At 42.1% G+C, this 19,491-nt stretch overlaps 1 protein-coding gene across 1 annotated transcript in view; it reads left to right on the forward strand.

Annotated features, from left to right (window-relative positions):
• The first annotated feature begins 4,876 nt into the window (after nt 1–4,876).
• CUL1 (cullin 1) overlaps nt 4,877–19,491 on the forward strand; it is a 55,595-nt gene continuing 40,980 nt past the window's right edge. The window contains exon 1 of the mRNA XM_063325645.1: nt 4,877–5,034. The gene's annotated coding sequence lies outside the window, so the exon portion shown is untranslated. The remainder of the gene's footprint in view (nt 5,035–19,491) is intronic.

Below are 19,491 nucleotides of genomic sequence, written 5' to 3' on the forward strand. Positions count from 1 at the left end.
CTCAGCTACAGTCATACCTTGTAAAAATATTACCTGTGAAATTTTGGCTTTCAGGCTCCAAATAATGGATCTGAGAGTAAGTCTAAAAGCGTTTGGCTCTCTTAAATTTCTGAGGAGCCATCAGCAGTTCTCCAGAATGAAGGACAGTGAAGAAAGTGTGCCGTGCTCACCATGGCTGGTTGGAAACAAGTGCAAAACAGGCTTCCAGACATCCACCCTTCTTCGTGGCAGATTCATGTGTGTGAGTCAGAGTTGTTGATGCTGCCTGCCCCTGTGCAGAACTAAAATCCCTTTTGGACTATGGGAATTCTTTACCTAGGTGTCTGAGTATTTCAGTTACACCACTGACAGGGTCTCCCAGTCGGGCCACCCTGGTGCTCAGGGAGTTTCTTTCCACAAAGAAGGAAAGTATTGTAACACACCGGCATCAAATTTGATGAAAAAACATAGGCTTAAAAGCCGGTGCTAGCAGGCCTACCTCCACATCATCAAATCTCTAACTTTATCAGGCTGTATCTATCTACACTGTTGTTGCGGAAAAACAAAACAAACACTCTAAGTGAGTTTAGGAAACAACACTCAAACTTTTTTGCATGTTTGCTGGGAGATTTATCAGGCAAGGGAGGAGAGATGCAGTCCCCTACCCAGTAGCGCTGCCAAGTGTGATGGGAATGCTCCAGTCACTCATCTCCGACTCACATGCACAGCACAGTCTGCGCCATCAGCTTAGTGCTAAGTCTGCTCTTGAGTGACTTTTTCAGCTTGATAAATCTTCTCCTTCCCTTCACCAGCTAGCTTGTATATCCTGATAACCTGTTTCAAATTTAACAGATCCCATTTAACAAATTCATTTTAGTTTCACAGGCCTTCCCCTCAGAGTAGTACCATTTTCCCAGACCTTCCAAAGCTCAAGATTATTAGTTAAAGCTGTACATATCCGGTGGTTTTCTGCATCTAGCTGTATTCTGAAGGCCAAATTATCCATTGATAACTTATTTCTGCAGCTTTATTAAATTATTGCCCCACGCAAATCATATTAACATCTTTTTAGTCCCTACGGCATCCGAAGAATTTTCCTGGCAGAAAGTAAACAGTGGTCTCACTTCATCACTTTCACTGACCGGTTGCATACGAATAAATAAGAAGCACTGGACTGAGTAACCTAGATGAAAATAATACTAGTTAATGTTCTGATACCTTTAAGACAAGTCGATGCACAAATCAGAGTTCTGCTTCATACATAAATTCAGAAGTCATTCTCATTTTGTAAACCCACTGAGCTTAACTGAAAGGGGTTCAAAATACTAAGTACCTTACCACTGATTAAAAAGTATGAATACACTCAAGAATCTCTGTAGCATAGTCTTTACAAAAATTTTAGGACAGACACAGGTCTAGCAGTGACGCCTCTGCTGTTACCTGTCCTCTCACCATATATTCTCTATGAACAATCTCGGTGTCTCAGAGAACTTTGCATCCAGGCTTGCTACTGTCACACAGGGAATCTTCTTTATCCAGTTCTTCAAAACTATTATTTACAAGTTGGAGTCTAATGCAGTGGTGTGTTTTGTTTTGTTTTTTTCCTTTTGGGTCAGTATCATAATCAAAGAAATATTTGTTTATATTCAAGCTAGCTGTAGTTTATATAAGACATCACCATGTGGTGTGTTTGACCACATTCACTACTTATGCACATCTTAGAGTCAGTAAATTCCAACAAGCAGATTCGTCGTGTTGTCTGGTTAAACACTTTTGCACATTGCCTCTCTGGGGTATTTTGTTTGGTTTTTTTTTTTTTTTTTTTTTTGCGAGCCTGAGTCAGTGGTGTACTGGCAGCACAACAGAACTCATATTTGAAAAGAATGTGGCAAAAAATCTGGTTATCATCATCTCCCCTTAGCCTGTCCTCCTGGCTGTATTCAGGTGGTGATACAATTACTGTTTTCAGCCAATCACTGCAGACATAACTAGCAGGGAATGTATCCCTCCCCATCCGCCAAGCCTCCTGACAGCAGTAATAAAACTAGCAGCCACCGCAACTCTGTGTCTTTGAATGACTCAGGCTTTTCCTCTTTGCCAAGGAACTTCCTACTCCCATTGACAGCAAACATTGTCATGATAATCTTCTTGCTTGATGTGTGCTGATTCATTGCTGATGCAACAAGTGCGAAATCTGCAAGTTACTTTCAAAAAAGGCCCCTCTCAAGCAGCACTGCAAACTCACCTCAGTAAAAACAGAGTGGATTTCTCTCATGAAGGCTGTCCTTGAAATTTTGGCTGCCTCAACCTCTAGGGGAAGCATCTCTCCCTGCACGCAAAGTACATCAATTCCATTGGACAACTTAAAGCGCATTAGCCATCCTGCTATGAGTAATTTTGGTAATACTTATTTTGGCGTTCAATTTCCTTTTCTCTCTGTGACCACTTATCCTGATAGTGTAATGAATGAGCCATGTTCTGCATCATATCTAAGTCGTCTAGCGAAGATTTTCCCATGGCCTGCCTTTTCAGAGTGCCAACTAATCTACCACCATCACAAATAAAATCAGAGAACCATGCCTTGCCTCTTTAAAGTGTACACAAATTATAATGCAACTCTAGGGAAAAAAAAGAAACACTCCAAACTGTCAAATGCCAAGCTTGTACTGAAGTTAACCACAAAAGCAAAAAAGCCCAGCCTAGTGCAGGATGGTGCTAATTCAGACCTTCCTTCTCCCCTTATTTTCTTCACTTCCCATCATTTCTCTTCCACTTTCCTTGCATATCCATGGCTCTATTGTCCCCTTGTTTTAGAATTTAAAACCAATGATGGCTTTACCTCTGTGTAAATACAACTGCAGTAAAATTACTTTCCGAGACTGAAAAATCAGTCCTTGTTTTTTTATGATCAGTCTACCCTCCTTTAGATTTGGTTCCTGTCTCCCACAGACTATTTTGCTTTCCCTCACTCTCCCCAGTTTTTAACACATCATGCAGAACTGGCCATGCTGATGCAGCATCCAGCATGACTCACACAAACTCTCCTCTAGTACAACTCACATACGTTAGCAAGCCAGAAATTTAGTCAAGCCTAGGAATGGTATTTGCAAAGTATGTCTACATGGGAAAAATTAATGTAAGCGTTGCGATGGCACCCAGCTGACTGAGACAGTGACCCTGCTACACATTAAACCAGTTCCCCAGACAGTGCTTCTCAGATGCTTAGCCAGCAGTTTTCATTAGAGCTGTGTCAGTGACTTTGCGTCCACTTCAGTAGGCTGTGCCATAGTAAGGCGTTATTATACAGGGAAATAATTTTTTCAGCACTTAGGTGACTAAGGGCCATTAGCTTTGAGAAGGCAAAGTTTCAAAAATGGTGTACAGCTGGTGGAACCAGGCTGGGAGTGAAGCATTTTGCAGAGCAAAGAAACCTTGTTTCTTCATATTGCTTCCCTGTTTCTCTTTCCTTTCTTATGAAGCTACTGCATTTTCTGAGTTGGAATCTTTACACCAATGTAAAGGATAAGAACTTTTTATGACCTCTTTTGAGTTGCTTTAAATGTTTTCTGGTATAATTCGGATCTGAATTCATATCAGCAGGGAAAATCAACATAGTTTGTGCAGAGAACCTTGACACAGCACAATACCAAGGATATGCAAACCTCGATCTCTTCCTTTGCAACATAGCCCCAGCAATATAATTCTACAGTCCCCAGGAATAAATAAGGCAGGTCTGACTCCAAAACATTACTTTTCTGAAACCTGTCTTAATTTTGGTATGATTTTGTATCATCCATTTGATACTGTTACACAGAAAAATTAACTGCCCCACTTGCAATCCACATAAAAGTGATGCAAACATGCCGGGGAGCTTGTATTTTATCACCATGAAGTTACCTACACTAGGTATTTTTGCTTAAATTTGTTCATAGATTGCAAACAGGTTCACGTAACTACTTATCCCTAAATCAGTCAGACCGGGTACCTTCACACCTCTCTGAACCAGCTCACAGCTGAACAAAAGAACTTCCTTTCCTTCAATTTCTACCTTGTTCTTCTCTCTGCAATGTTATTTTCCAAGTTGCTCTCTTATTAATCTGAAATTCACAACTATAGGAAGACAGAACTACACTTATGACAGCCGCACTTTAATCACCACCAAAGTCTTCAATGCAACAATGTTAACCTCGAGATAATGACTCTTGACGTGAATAATTCAGAGCCTTGCAGTTGGGTTTAACACTTGCTCGACAAGGACTAGCAGTCGATGCACTGCTGTACCATCCACTCGGGCTCTGGGACTAGGTATGGTGCAGCTCAGTGCGTACAGGACACGCTAGAAACCCGTGTTTTTCATAAATACAAGAGTGGCTGCATAGTTATGGATGGAAGAAAGTCTTATCACGCTTATCAGTGCTATCTCGAAACACATCCGACGGCTCTTCTGGCAGTGGACTGACTTTGGGGGGACGGAGCTGGGGGGAAGGGAGGGTCACAGCGACGACCCCTCGGGCACGGCAAGGGCCTAGCGGCCGAGGAGATGGCGGTCGGCCATCCATCGCCCGCACCACCGCCCTCCCGCCCCCGGCTCCGAGAAAGGGCCGAGCTCCCCAGCCCCGCTAACGCCTGCGGGAGACAGCGCCCAGGCCCCTCCGTAGCCCCAGCGAGGCTGGGCTGGGCCAGGCCCCGACCTGCCCGCGATCTTCAGAGGGGACGGGGGAGGGAGCGGCCGAGGAGGCGGCTGGGCTCAGGTCACCGGCCCCGCGTCGCTACCGCCCCGGCTCCGGCTCCCTCTCCCTCCGCAGCGCCCCTCACCCGCCTTCAGGGGAGGGAACTGGCGGCTTCCGCCACCGCGGCCGGCCGCAGTCCTCAGCTCCCAGCGGCCCGCGGGGCCTCCCCCCGCCGTGGAACGGGGCGGGCCATGGAACGGGGCGGAACGGGCGGTGCCTCCGCGCTCTCCGGGCCGCGCCGGGGGGAGGTGGCGGCAGATCCGGGCTCGGCGGAGGCGGAAGGGGCGGGCGGACGCGGCCTGACTCTGCGGGACGCGCGATGCTGGTGAGTGCGGGGAGGCCGCGGCGTTGTGTCGCAGCGAGGCCGGGCCGGGCCCGGACCGGCCGGGGAGGAGGCAGCGGCTTTGCCGGGCCGAGGCCGCGCGGGCTCGGCGGAGCGGGGCCCGGCACTGAGTCACGCCGCGCGGAGCGGGAGCGGGGGAAGGGGAGGCTGGGCCCGGCCTGCCCGCCCGCCCGCCTTTCTTCTCCCGGGCGCGTACCTGGCTCTGTAGCGAGGGAGGCGGCGGGAGCTGTTGTCCGGCTCGCTCGCAGATCCGGCCTCAGGAGCCGCCGGCCGGTTCGGAGCGGGGAGGCCGCTAACTGCGCACTCAAAATGCATCGCCCTCGTTGGGGCGGGAGCTCGCCCCGCCGGCTGCCCCGGCGCCGCCAGACCTGTCCGCCGGCCAGCCTGCCCGCTCCCTCCCCGGGCCTGGCCGGCTCTCCCTTCCGCCTCCCTGCCCTCCCCCGTGACCGCGGCCCCCGCATGGCTGGGGCCGCCACGGTGGCCGCCCGTGCCTTTCCCGCCCGCCCCGCGGCTCTTAGACCTCGGGCCCGTCCTCCCGCGCCCCTGCTCTGCCTCCTCGGCCTCAGGGCTGCCCGCCCCAGCCACCCCAGGCCCTGCTCGTCCCAGGCCTCTGCTGTCTTCTCCTCATCAGCTTTTGTCCGTAACTTCACTGGGCACTGTTTTTGGGTGTTTACCTGCCTTCTGTCCTCCCTGCCCTTCTCTGTGCTGCCTCCTTTCACCCTCTTGTATCCCAGCCATCCCCAGATCCCCAGTGACACTCAGGTCTGTCTAGGAGCTGTTTTGTTGTACCTAGAGAAATTCCCCCGTGCCCCCAGTACGGTCGTGGCTGCTGGGGGATATTTCCCACAGCTCCTCCTTGTCATCTTTTCCAGATTTCTTTCACTATCAAGGACTGTGCACCAGGCTTCCCCTTGTTGCCACCTACTGTTGTGGCCTATACGAGAGAAGGTGCCCTCTGTAACCTTTTATTAGTCTGTGCATTTATTGCCTGCATTTAGATGACTAGTTCTGCAGTTTTTCATCGTTGGCAGGTAATCACCTCATTTGTTTCCCAGGAACTTTGCCACTGAAAGCTAACTGTGTCCTGACTGGGATCCTTTTCCCATCCTGCTTATTTCCTCTTCAATTTATATTCCATCACCATCATTATCCCCTTATTACCTTTACCCTTTCAGTTTTCTTCCTCACAGTAACTATTTACTTCACCATGCTTTTTTCCCCGTCTGATCTTATTTTCCTGTCATTAAAACCTTCCTTGTGATATCATCTAGTACTCTTTCCTTCCACATACTCCGTTTCTTTGTAGACTCACATGCTGTCTCCCCCACTTTGTATTTAAATCCACCAGCTGTGCCTTTGAGGAGAAAGGAATTTAACCCTAGGTTATCTGTATACTTGTCAGTCAGCACTAAGAGGACACAGATTACTTAAATTTTTTACCTTATTTTGTTTTCATTTGTTTTGTTACTGACTTCCTCAACAAACTTTCCCCAGTGTATGTGTTCATATATAATCATATACTTCCTAATACCTATGCATACCCTGGTGCTCGTCTGGGAAAAAAAAAAAGTCTGTCTGGGAAATCCTTTTGGCAGGACTGTGAGGAATGGTCCATGAGGACCAGAAATACCTAGTGGCCATGTAACTTAAATTAGGCCAAATATTGTTTGTAATACTATATTGTGAGTTGCTGCCTAACTGGTGCAGGGTGTGTTTGGAGGGTTCTCTTTGGAAAGTAGTAAGGTACTTCATAGGTACCATGGTGCATAGTTTTTACTCCAGAGATGCTCACAGTGAACTGCTGCAATGTTGTGTGGTGTTGTCTGAGTCGCATTGACACTCTGTGTCTCGGCTGGTGACTCTACTAGAAAGAAGTCTTTTCCCCCTGCTTTGCAACTTCTCTTGTTTCTCAGTATTTGTTACCCAACAAGTTATTTTGTTTTTCTTAGTTGCTTTGGTTCTTAATATTAGTTACATTTCACAATCATATCATCACTATGTATTTGAGGTGCCATTGAAATAGTTGTCCCATATGGAGGTGTGGGGAACACATTTGATCTTGGGAGTAATTTATACAGCTAACTCTAGAATCCGGGTTTGGTGCCTAGCGTTAACAGCTTCTTGTTTTCTCAGCTGAGTACATGCAGATCCTAGTAACTCCACAACAGCTCAGAGCAACTGAACTAGGCTTCTGATCTGAATTACTTCTCTGGAGGAAACTTCTTCCGTTGCCTAGCCAGGGAACAAGTAGAGAACAGTTTCTTAGTTTAGGCACCTAAATTATGCATATGCGCCCTGCTCCTCATCTGACAAAACAGTTGTACTGGTTTAACTAAATGATTTTTTTTCCACCTTAGTCCTTTTTGCACTGGTTTGAACTTGCCTTATAAGTTGGGCCTGTTACTTGGACTGTAGGCATGAGAAAATTGCAGTGCTTTAATTTAAACAAATTAATTTAAGCTAAATTGATGTACACCCTTATTTGGATACTGATTTGGGGGTGGCTTTTTTGAATTTAGCTTATTCTTAGTGTTGGCGTAAGGTCATACATTTTAACTGCACTGTTATGAAAACAATACCGAGTCCTTTGAGAAAGTTATCTCAGATATTTAGCTTAAAAAGTGTTTTCTTACAATTGATATGTTAAGATCTCTGAGTACTGCTTTTCATCTGTTGTGTTTCTCAAGTAGTGCCTAGTTTTGTGTAGTCACAATTATTTCAGTAGGGCCCAGCTAATAATGAGTCACATCCTGGGTGTCAGTGGTTGCACGAATTGGGTATACCTGGAGTCTTCTCTCTTGGCATTGAAGTTTGGGGGTTTGTTTAGGTTTTTTTGTTTGTTTTCTTTTAAATTCCTAGTTGATTAAACAGCTTTAAAGATGCCCTTCTTGCACTTATACCACTCTCAACATCAAAAAATACGTATCGTGAATGTGAAGTGAGGCAATTGTCCTAGTAAGAAGTTGTCAGTGCGTTGCAGGTGGATACAGATGTCATGTGTACTACACTTTTCAACCAGAAGGGCAGAATCAGGTTAAAGTGAAAGGTGACTGGATCAGTGCTGTCTGTTCAAGAGCATGGCCAAGCTGTTGTACTTCCCATGCTGTCCAACAGGGTCTGTCTGCCTTCATCAGGAGGAAAACAGAGTAGGTGTCCCACTTGGATGGGAGGACGTGCACAGGCAGTCCCAGCAGCCTTCAGGTCGCTACAATCCTCTCGCTGCACAGAGCTGGGAGGAAAGACAAGTGTGGGAAGCTTGCTCTTGGATGTTCTGCATGCGCTTTAGGAATACATGAACTTGCATTAAACAGACTGCTTAGGTGCCAACATTGTTTTTTTGGCAAGTGTAAACTCATAAAAACCTTTTTATTACTGTATTTTTTAAGATAATCTTCAGGTAAAGAAATGGTTTTTGGAACCAACATTTAGAGGTCTAGGTAAAAGTTGTAACCTATATAAGGTACAAACTTAAACTACTGTTTTTTTAATTTGTTATGGAGACCATTGAGTTTCCCTTACTTGTTAAAGGAGAATTTTCAGTAAGGAAACAGCAAGAAAATGTAATGGTTGGAAAATTATAGAAAGCTGTTGAACTTCTCTACATAAGTAACTTGCTGTTTTATTATAAGAGTTGTAGATTTATCAGTGGGGGAAGGACTACAGATTGACTACTGATGGTTCTACAACAATGCAGTTCAGATCTGTTACAGACATGACTAAATGACTTTCATGATCAAATTGTCCTGACCTGATGTGCCTTGCTGTGGTGCTGTAACTTGTAGCCTTTAACATAACTACAGCGATGGAACGTTGTCAGATTTAAACACTTGTTGTATTATCCAGCATGAGTAGTTACATGAGGTTTAATCAGGGAATGGTTGCTGTACAGCTGCTGGGAAAAGTGCTATTTTAGGAAATAGTTAATTTTCTGACAGTTTTCTTTTTACTCACAGAACCTCTGATGCCACAGCAGTGAACTGCTTCATGTTGCCACCTCACCTCTTATAAATGATGCAGGTCAAAATCAAATATATTTTTTTAAATAAACCAAACATTTGTTACATTCCACTTTATTTAATGTCATGTTTTTCAAATTAAAACCTTGAAAAAATGAATGAAGGCTCCTGTGAAAATAGGAAAATATGAATTTCATTTTGCACTGCAGGAAACTGATATAGGGTCATATGTAAACTTTTGCCAGAGCCGGATTCTCTTTTGCTTTATTCTCAAGATTGCCATACCTTCTTTTCCTGTTGTATTGTGGACTTGTAAAAAGAAGCATGACCAGCAGGTCGAGGGAGGTGATTCTCACCTTTGTTCTGCTCTTGCGAGACCCCATCTGGAGCACTGCATCCAGCTGTGGGGTTCCTGGCACAACACAGACATGGTCCTATAGAGAGGCTCCAGAGGAGGGCAACAAAAGTGGTTAGAGGGCTGGAACACCTTTCCTATGAAAGAATGGCTGAGAGAGTTAGGGTTGTCTATCCTGGAGAAGAGAAGGCTTCAGGGAGACCTTATTGAGACCTTTCACTATAAGAAAGTTGGAGAGAGACTTTTTACCAAGGCCTGCAGTGACAGGACAAGGGTCAACAGTTTTAAACTGAATGAAGGTAGATTTAGATTGAACATAAGGAAGAAATTTTTTACGATAAAGGTGGTGAGACACTGGACCAGGTTGCCCAGAGAAGTTGTGGATGTCCCATCATTTGAATTGTTCAAGGTCAGGTTGCATGAGCAACCCGATCTAGTGAAAGGTGTCTGTAGAAGGAGGGTTGGACTAGATGATCTTCAAAGCTTCCATCTAGCCCAAATCATTCTATGCTTCTGTGATTCTTGAATAAACAGTGTAATTTTGATGTGATGTTTTTCCGAAAACTCAGGAAAAATTAATGTTGTCTCCTTTCCTTCCCCTTTTGATTATTCTAGTTTTGGACTTGGGAAGGTTTCACTGCTATAGCTTGGTCTAGCGGGTACGAAGCATTGCTTGACAACACAACTAAGAATAAAGGATCAAATACATTTTCTCTGAGGACTTTGTAGTTACGCACTAGATTCAAATATCAGTTCAATACTCTTGACTTCTGTTTTTCTGTAAATTAGAAGTACCTAAAGGTGATATAAAATGCTCCTTGTCCTTGGGTTTCGTTAGATTTGCTCTAGTTAATGTTGTTATATGTCTCAAACTTGGTGTTACTGTGAAGGAGAAATGGAAACTTTTATTCACACATAGGATGGTGAGGATCATTATGACTGAAAGTTTTTGCAGTATGGGCAGCTTTTGGCTCTGCTCTGGTAACGTACTGATCTTTTGAAGACATGGACATGCTTCTCATCTTCCGTTTTCATGTATTCAATTCATTAATATACAATGGAGACAGAAGTTAATTTTTTTAAATTTAAAGCAGGGAGCTATAAGAATTTGGGTTATTAGGAATGCAATTTCAGCCATAGCTGAACTCAGAGACTTGTTGTTTGCATTTTTAATTTGCATCTGATGTAACTTGGCTTTTTGTTGCTCTGTGTGTTTAAGGCAATATCTTAATGTGGATTAGAGTTCAGAAGTAAGACTGCTGATGTGACCCTAGTTCACCCTGTTTTGCTCTGTAATTTAAACTTAATTTCATATGTAAATTTGCAAGCTCCTCTCATCTCAAAGCAGTGGAGACTGTCATCTGGAAGTTTTATCTAAAGTTTGGAGAACTGAATTGAGGGGAAAGAAGAGGGTTGTAGGAAATAGGTCTTGTTTTGTTAGCTGCTAGTCTTTCCATCTTGCTTTTCATGGTAATAATGTCATGGGGAAACGTTCTGCTTGCTGCTGAGTAGCCAAAGGAGAAACTTTTCAATGTACAATTGAAAACGCTTTTTTAGCGTTAGGGGCAACAAAGATGATTGAGGGACTGGAGCATCTCCCTTATGAGGAAAGGCTGAGAGAGCTGGGACTCTTTAGCCTGGAGAAGAGAAGGCTGAGGGGAGACCTTATTAATGTTTACAAGTATCTAAAGGGTGGGTCTAAGGAGGATGGAGCCAGACTCTTTTCATTGGTTCCCAGGAACAGGACGAGGGGTAGCGGGCACAAGCTGGAACATAGGAAGTTCCGATCAAATATGAGAAAAAACTTCTTTACGGTGGGGGTGACGGAGCACTGGAACAGGCTGCCCAGGGAGGTTGTGGAGTCCCCTTCTCTGGAGACTTTCAAGACCCACCTGGATGCAGTCCTGAGTAATGTGCTCTAGGCAATCCTGCTTTAGCAGGGGAGTTGGACTAGATCATCTCTAGAGGTCCCTTTCAACTCTGAAAAATTCTGTGCTTAAAAATGTCTGTATTTTCTTAAGAAAACAGACTGTTCTGTTACTGTGCTTTTTTCAGAGAGAACTATGAAAAAGTTTTGTTGTCGCTGAAAATGTGCCTTTGCTAGAGGGCCATCACTGATAGGAGTAGTATAAAATAAAAATGTATATCCTTAAGTAAATTAATTAACTTGATTTAGTTAGGTTCTATTGCATGCTTAGCTTTAAAACTTAATGGTGCAAGCTAAATCATCAAGAAGCAGGATGTAAGTGTGGCTGTCAGGGATGTGTATTAATTTTAACTTTTGCAAAATTAAGTTAAACTGTTGCACTTCTGTACCAGACGTGCTTATTGCAGTCATTAGAGGTCAAAACTGATTAAAAATTTGCTGAAAATGATACTGAAATTATGCGGAACAGCTCTGTGAAGTGTAAATTCCTTGGTGTGAGTTAGGGCTGTTACAGTTCAGATTTCATAGTGGTACCAGGAAAATCATGTATGAATCCCTTTCTAGGCTTTAATGAGAAAGTTCTCATTCTTTTTCTAGCTGGCAGTGGACGTGTGTGTGCCTTGTCAATATTTAGGCATCTGGAATGAAATATATAGGAGCTGTACTGCTTATTGCTAACAGTGGGGGGCAGCTTTCCCAGTGTAGTCATTTTGTCACACGCAGGAAATGAATGTGAGTATCTGCAACAGTCCCCGATTTGTAGACTGTTTAAACGATATGACAGTTGCAGTCCTCGTCACTTGTGAATGAAACATTAGCATGAAGATGAATATAGGAGGAAGCTCTTCAGTATTTAAGCCATGCTTTTGTGGTATATTTGAACATCTGAAAATGTCAGACCGTTTGCAAGATGAGCCAGCGTGGCCGTAATCTTTATTTATAAATGGAAGTGGCAAACTGCGTTGCCTTGATCGCTTGAGTTCTTGCAAAAGTAACAAGATGGAAGATGCTGTAAAATTAGCAAGCTGTTCGAAGATATTCCAGCCAGAATTGTTTTATGCTTGTTAACATTAGTACTTCTTAAAATTACTGATAAGAATCATCACCTTCCAAGAGCATGGGAAAACTTCGTATGGAAACATTACTACAGGTGAAAATTCCTGTTTGTGTCAGTGTGAAAGTGCATGTTGTGATGCACTAAATGCTATTATAATGGAGGGGAATTTGTGTCGGGGTTCAGGGGCTTGTCCTGCAGATTCTGGCAGAGATCATGCTGTGTCTGAAGTGACCTGCAAGACCACACCAAGATTTTCTTGGTGGAGATCAGTAGGATCATGGTGTTTTAGATTATTAAGTTGAATTTAGTTAAAGTTTTGAGGCTGGTGAGAACTTCTGGAAAAGCAGTTATGTGTAAGAATTGTCATTGCAGGATCATTAAGGTCTCTAAAGAAGCTTTTCTCTAAAGGCTTTTTCTTCTCCAGGCTGAACAACCCCAACTCTCTCAGCCTGTCCTTACAGGAGAGGTGCTCCATCCGCTTGATCATCTTTGTGGCCCTCCTCTGGACCAGCTTCAACAAGTGTGTGTCTTTCCTGTGCTGAGGGCCCCAGAACTGGACGCAGTACTCCAGGTGGGGTCTCAGGAGAGCAGGGTAGAGGGGGAGAAACACCTCTCTTGACCTGCTGGCCACTCTTCTTTTGATGTGGCCCAGGATAACTCTCTTAAAGATGGTCTAACAAAACCTGAGAACTTTTGCCTGTATAGTAGTGTTAAGGTCATAATGCCTTACATTATTTGCAAATTTGCTGTTGATGCAGTAAGACTACCGTGAAACTTTTCTTGTTGGCAGGATTGTTAATATTGACCGAAGTTTACTTCAGCTGCAAGTGCGGAAAGGACAGTTTGCTTGTATATATGCCTCAACAAACCTCGTCTATTCTAGACCTAGCCTCTGTTTATTAGGTAGCACGTATATGGTTGTTTTTCTTTTGTTGTGTATGAGCTGTTGCATTACTGTAGTGAGATCTCTTGTCAAAAGTTGCAGGAACTGCTCAAGGAAGACAAGGGTAAAGCTGAAATCAAGAAGTAAAGGAAGAATGTTGAATAACTAATAGAAGCATAGGCAAAGAGAAGTGAAAAAGCAGCACACTCAAACTTGCTTGGTGTTCTTCTGAGGAAAGGTCATTTGTGTTTTCCAAAAACCATTGTAATCGGGCGTCCAAATTAAAAGCATGTCAGTTAAAAAGGCTGTTAGTGAACATGATCATGAATAATTTAAGTAAATAAGAAAGGTTTAAAAATTGCAATTCCAAGTTACTTCCATATATTCTGCTTAAATTTTAAAATCAAGGTGAATTTTTGTGTCTTTCCAGCTGTGAAGAATGCATCCAGGCTTTTATTTTGTTTTTTCGGCTGGCAACTGTATCATTGGCACATGAAGTAACATAGGGGTGTATTCTTATAGCATTTTAGATATTATTGATCCAGATCTGTAACACACAGAGGAGGGGGTGTGAGAAGAACATTGAAGCCCTGAATGAAGGCATTGTCAGGGAGGTAAAGTAGCAACTACTCAATCACTTTACAGCAAATTTACACAACTTGGCATTGAACTAACTGGCAAATTAAGCGTACTTGCTTTTACTCTAAACTGCCTTTTTTTTGTTGTTTTGTTTTAAATGCTGTGCAGAATGCTTTTACCACCCAAAGACAACTTTTGGAAGGGAGAAGTGTATGCATGTATACATCTGCCTTTTCCACGTAATTAGGTGAACTGAATTTAACTCCCTTGAAAATAAGATAAGCTAAGGCTTTTCACACTACATGTAACTCAGTATTTTGTAATAATACAGAGGAACTGAACATTGTAATTTGCATAATTTGTCTCTTAAATATCTTTGATATTGAAATAGGAGAAGGATTCTAGTATTTCTCTTCTGGTACTGATATGATTTCTGTAATAACCATTTTCTACGATAGTTGTTGTTTCATTTTGCTGGGGCACAGTGGAAACGTCTCCTATAGAGAGAGTCTCCAAATGTTGATTAATTACACATTTGTAGCATGTAAAGTGCAAAGGATGTTAGACTTGCTCCTAGTCTTGCTTTAAGGATTGGGTCACTTTACATGCATAAACTGTCTGCCTAGTTTATAGTCTGTGTATTTAGTGACCTAAAATATATCTGGACAGAAATGTCAGTGCTGTGAAACATTGTGTGCAGGACCATGGCTCAACTAAGCTACGTTACATTGTAGCTTTGAGCTCATAATAGTAACTTCAAATGAAGTCAAGTAGACACAAAATAATTAATTTGCAGGTACCTGGATATAAAAAGTGTCTTTGCTATCATAAATTGTGACTGCAAGTGATTAGAGGGACAAAACAGAATTATTTCTCTTGTCTTTTTCCACTTCATCAAACATAAATATGTACTAGAATGGAGGTTGTGTGCTTTAGGTTCAAGAGATGTTTTATAACCTGGAAAATTATTTCCAAGAAATAACTTATAAATTGTAAAGGCAAAGAAGTAAAAGGTGAAAGCAAAGGGAAATTTTAAATGTCTCCCCGCACTGCCCCTGTGCTTATATTGGATAAATCTTGTAGATTGTATTTTACAGGCTAACTAGCAGTGGAGGGCGGTATATTGTTCTCAGCTCTGGACTGTGCATTTACACATCTTCTCAAAAGGCGTGTGTTTGCATGACTCCAAGAGGAATCTTTAACCTGGTTTGTGGGATGGATCATTTGCAGTGTCCTATCTATGAAACTGTCCAGGTTTGGTAAGAGAGGATATATGAATAATAAACTGACTTCTTTGGTTATGAGAGGGGTTTGGTTTATTTTTGGGTATGTTCTATATCATGCCTAACACTGAAAACAATAGATGTGCCTTTGGATGTTTATTGTAAGGCAAAAACTTGCCAAACATTTTGATACGGTAATACTTCAGGGTCACTTCAACCATAGCAATTTTGAAATTTATGTGAGCTAGAGTATAAACCAGCATGCAGTATCCTAAGTTGTTTTAAAAATAGTGTAAGAACAAGCAAACAGCTTGTGTTAGAACAAAGGTAGTGTTTAATTTGCTTCTCTTTTAGGTTTTTTTGAAAATACTTTTTGTGTGCTTGCGTCGTATGGCATTGGTTCCATCAGTATTGCATATCTTGGGTAAATAACCTTAATAGTTGCCTTGTCTCGGCGCAGATGTAGCAGAGACTTTGAGGGAGTAAAACTGGTTGGGAACCTTATTGCTCTTTGCTGAATACAGGAGCATCTGTTGAATTTCTGGATCGGACTTGCTGAAATAGAGCAACAGGAGAGCAGGTTAAAGTAAGTTAGAGGAGTAAAGCTGGAAAAATGGGGAGGAAAGAGTTTGGCAAGAGGAATTTCATCTTGTGTTTTTAAGTGTATGGCTGTATTAAACTTACTCCTTTTTCTTGTCTTTTGAAGCCAAAGATTAAATGTTTATTATGCTTCATCGTTTCAGCACAGAGGGCTGATCTTTTGCTTGTAGCGGCCGTTTAAGTGAATATGGTGACTGCATCAGTTTTTACAAAAGATGTCAAACTGCAGCCAGTGTCCAAATGAACTTGTACTGTATTTTTGTTACTAGGAAACTTGCGTTCACTTTTAGAAAATGGATTTGAGGCAGTGCACGGAGGTGAAATTCTGACTTTTCATACACACTTGTAAACTTTGGAAACCTTGTAGCACTAAAAGTCTTTGAACTTATTTTTAATGGCATTCATTCCACCATAAATTATGAGTGAAACTTGCTTCTCTTCCCTATTGTGTGTGTTTTCAGTATGATTAAATCTGGTCACCTTAGCTCACGCTTTTAGGCGTGACAAGAATATTGTCCACATGTTTGAAATTAGACAAGGGAAAGAGACTTGGAAATTACTAAGTCTAGGTCCTGTGCCTCTCTACTGTGTCTTTAAAAAATGCTGTCTGGGCTCTTGGGTCAGCTGCAAAACTTTGCTCTGGACCTATAAGTTCTTACTGGACCGAGAAGCTGACAACTTCAATCTGTAATTATTGAGATAAGCTATCTTGAAATCTGTAGTTGAGAAGTAAGTAGTTGTGGAAGGACAACAGGTGATGCATAGGCCTTGGAGCTGTGAAGCTGAAAGTTATGTTGTATTAGGACATAAAAATGAGGTACTCGCTCCAGCGGATGCCTTGAGATGCTGTAAATCTGGTGGGTTTTATTTATGTTTTTTTAGATAAAAGTAGGGTTAACTTTCAGATTTTCTTATAGGTCTCATTCAGCATACGCATAATTTTCCTCAGATGGGATATCTAAAAGAAATACCATTTATTATTAGGTGATCAGTAAAAAAAAAAAAAAAAAAAAAAACAAACAGTTTTTCAATGTGATGTGTTTCCTTGCACATAAGGTGTGTCATGCTGTGTCCTTCTTCCCCCCCGCCTCTCCCCCCAGTAACGAAAAACATTTTCTTCTGTCCTTTAGGGCTGTTGCTCTGAAGTTCTGGCAGAAATATACACTCCTTTTGACAACTGGCACGGGCAGAAACGACAGATTTATTTGACACTGTTTTAATTGCAGTGCTTGGGTGAAAGATAGGATGATGTTGAATGCTGTCATACTGCTGCATCAAATTGTGTATTTATGATCTAGAATTTTTTTCATGTAAATATAGCTGGTCCTGAAGATACAATGAAGTCTGGGTTCTCCGGTCGAGAGCTACAGAGCGGATGTTGCGAGTCAGGCAGGTGGTCCTGTCCATGAAGCAGGTCAACAGCGAGTTTCATCTGTTGGGGCGAGAAAGCAAGGTGATGGTCAGTTCGAGACTGACTTACGCATAGTCCTGCCAGCACCACTTTGGAAGATGAGAGATCTCACTGAGGTGAAGGTTATGACTTAATGTTGAGGTTTTAATTCATTTGTAGCAATTCATGGTTCTTGGGAGGGCACCTTGCTCTTGGCAGTTGCGCACAGGCCCGGGCACTGAGAAATGATAGACTTCTAAACTCTTTTCTCCCTCTTTCTAAGTTTAGCAATCAGGATGTTGGGTAAAGAGATGCAATGTAACCAGCGGACCAGATTTGACCTTCCAGAATTGTTTGCTAGGAGAGGTTTTCTGTGTGTGAATCACAAAAATAATTTTGAAAACGACACTTACACTTTTCACGTGAAATAAATTTCGTATTTTCACTGTGTGTTTGTGTACAATAACAACTCTGTTGAGTAATAAAGCCTTGTTTTATCCCTTCTCTCTGTGCGTGTAACATCATAGCTTAGTTTAAGCACTAAGTACAAATGGTTGCTTTCATAAATATGATTTTGTAGTTAAAAGAATTCTTACATAGTGAAACTTTACTCTTGTTAAGGTAATATATTAATAATTATTTTTCTGTTTTTCTGCACATGAATAAATCGGAAAAAAATTAGTAGTAGTTTATAGCATTATTCATCTGTTGCTCCGTTTCCCAACTGTGTTAACTAGTAACTAACTGGAAGTAGTAACTTATTTGAGTCTAGGAAATTAGTGACATGATGCTGTCATTCTGTATTCATGTCTTTAATTGTGAAATTTAAATTGGAAGCCAGCCAAGGGACAGTGAGGCAATGTTGTCAAATGCAGTGGAATTTATTGCTTATAAAGAAGAGTTCTATGTAGTGGACTGCATGAGAAAATAAAAATCAAAATTAAGTTCTTTCTCATGGCATTGTTTTTAATGGCTACATCCTGACTTACATACAGAGGGTTATTTTAGGGGGAAGGGAGGGAAAATCGGTACAGTGTGAAGGAGGAACACCTTGAGTTGAAAAGATTCGGGGAAGCGTAGTCTTTGTAGATGCACCAGGGTACATAAAAACTAGGAGGTGCTTAATTAGAGAAGAAAGTTAAATATTTCCATCATCATACAGGGGGAAACCCCACATCTGCTGGGCAGCTGGTGGTGGCAGGCTTGCAGTGGAAGGGTGGCTGCCTCTTACTGGCACCTGCAGAGACGTCTGAGTAAGAGCCCTGGCTGTCACTCCTCTCTGTGGGCTGCCTGGGAAGGGACCTTGGCCCAGTTGTGAACTATTGTAACGGGTGTGCTTTCTGCTAGTTAGCAAGGGGTTGGCCTTTTGTTAGGAACTTTTGTACAGCGGTGAAGTATTTTTCTATTAGTTCTGCCGAAATACTTTTACTAAAATGCACTCTAGTTCTAGGCTGTTTGCTTTTTGCAGATTAATAAGAGAGTAATAGTCAGTTACTTTGTACAAATACTGCAGTCATAATAGAGTTGTAGATTCATAACTGTGTCTTCTCTTGCTTCTGTGGAGAGTTCAAATAGTACCCAATTTAAGGAATCAAAAAGTTTCTTCCCTCCTGGATTGTGAACATCAAATTAGTTTTCTTGCCTTTTATTGCAATTCTGACTTAAGATCATAGTCCAAGATTGTGGGTGTGTAACATGCGCAGAGTGTTTCCCCACAGTAGAGGCAAATAGCTGCTTGTGAACCTTTGTTCTTTCTGGCTTTCATTGCTCAGTTGTGAAAGTCCATCACTATTAGTACTCCAGCAGGTTTGATTTCTAGAAATTAAAGAAGTTACATACAAATAAGGTATAATCTGTATTACACTTCAGCATGATGATGCATTATTCCCATGTGTCTTTAATAACCAGTTTGCTGTAATTATAGAAAAAGAATGGCAAGGTTGAATTTTAAGTATATGTTTTATAAGATATATATTGATTGAATTCTTGTTTTTTCTATCTAATCTCCTAAGTAATTGTTGCTCATGTAAAAAGAAAAATCAGCTGCAGAAGCATTTTGTGTCTGATTGAAATGAGACAGTACTTGTTGCTCAGATTGACATAACGAAAATACTTCTCAGTGCTTTTTTACTTTGAGATTTAAAGGCTTATGGGTGATGGATAATAAAGGACTATGAGGAGTGGTAACTTCTGTGTTACTGCAGTAAGACAGTCATTGACTAAAAAAACCTGAAGAAATATCTCGATCTTAGCTGGTCTTTTTAGGGTCAAGAAGAAAAGGCAGAAGAGAAGTCCTGTAAATAAATGGGCGAGGGTGAGGGAGGGTATAACAGAATCCTTAATCTCTAAAACAGTGCGAAACGTGGAGTGGAACATGCAATATTCTAGAAGTGGCTGTTATGAAGCACCTATGACATACTGTAGATCCCGAAGGAACATCTTTATTTTCTGCTGCTGAAAGGCCAAAAC

Source organism: Chroicocephalus ridibundus, chromosome 2 (assembly GCF_963924245.1).
Source record: "Chroicocephalus ridibundus chromosome 2, bChrRid1.1, whole genome shotgun sequence".
In the NCBI taxonomy this organism is placed as follows: Eukaryota; Metazoa; Chordata; class Aves; order Charadriiformes; family Laridae; genus Chroicocephalus; species Chroicocephalus ridibundus.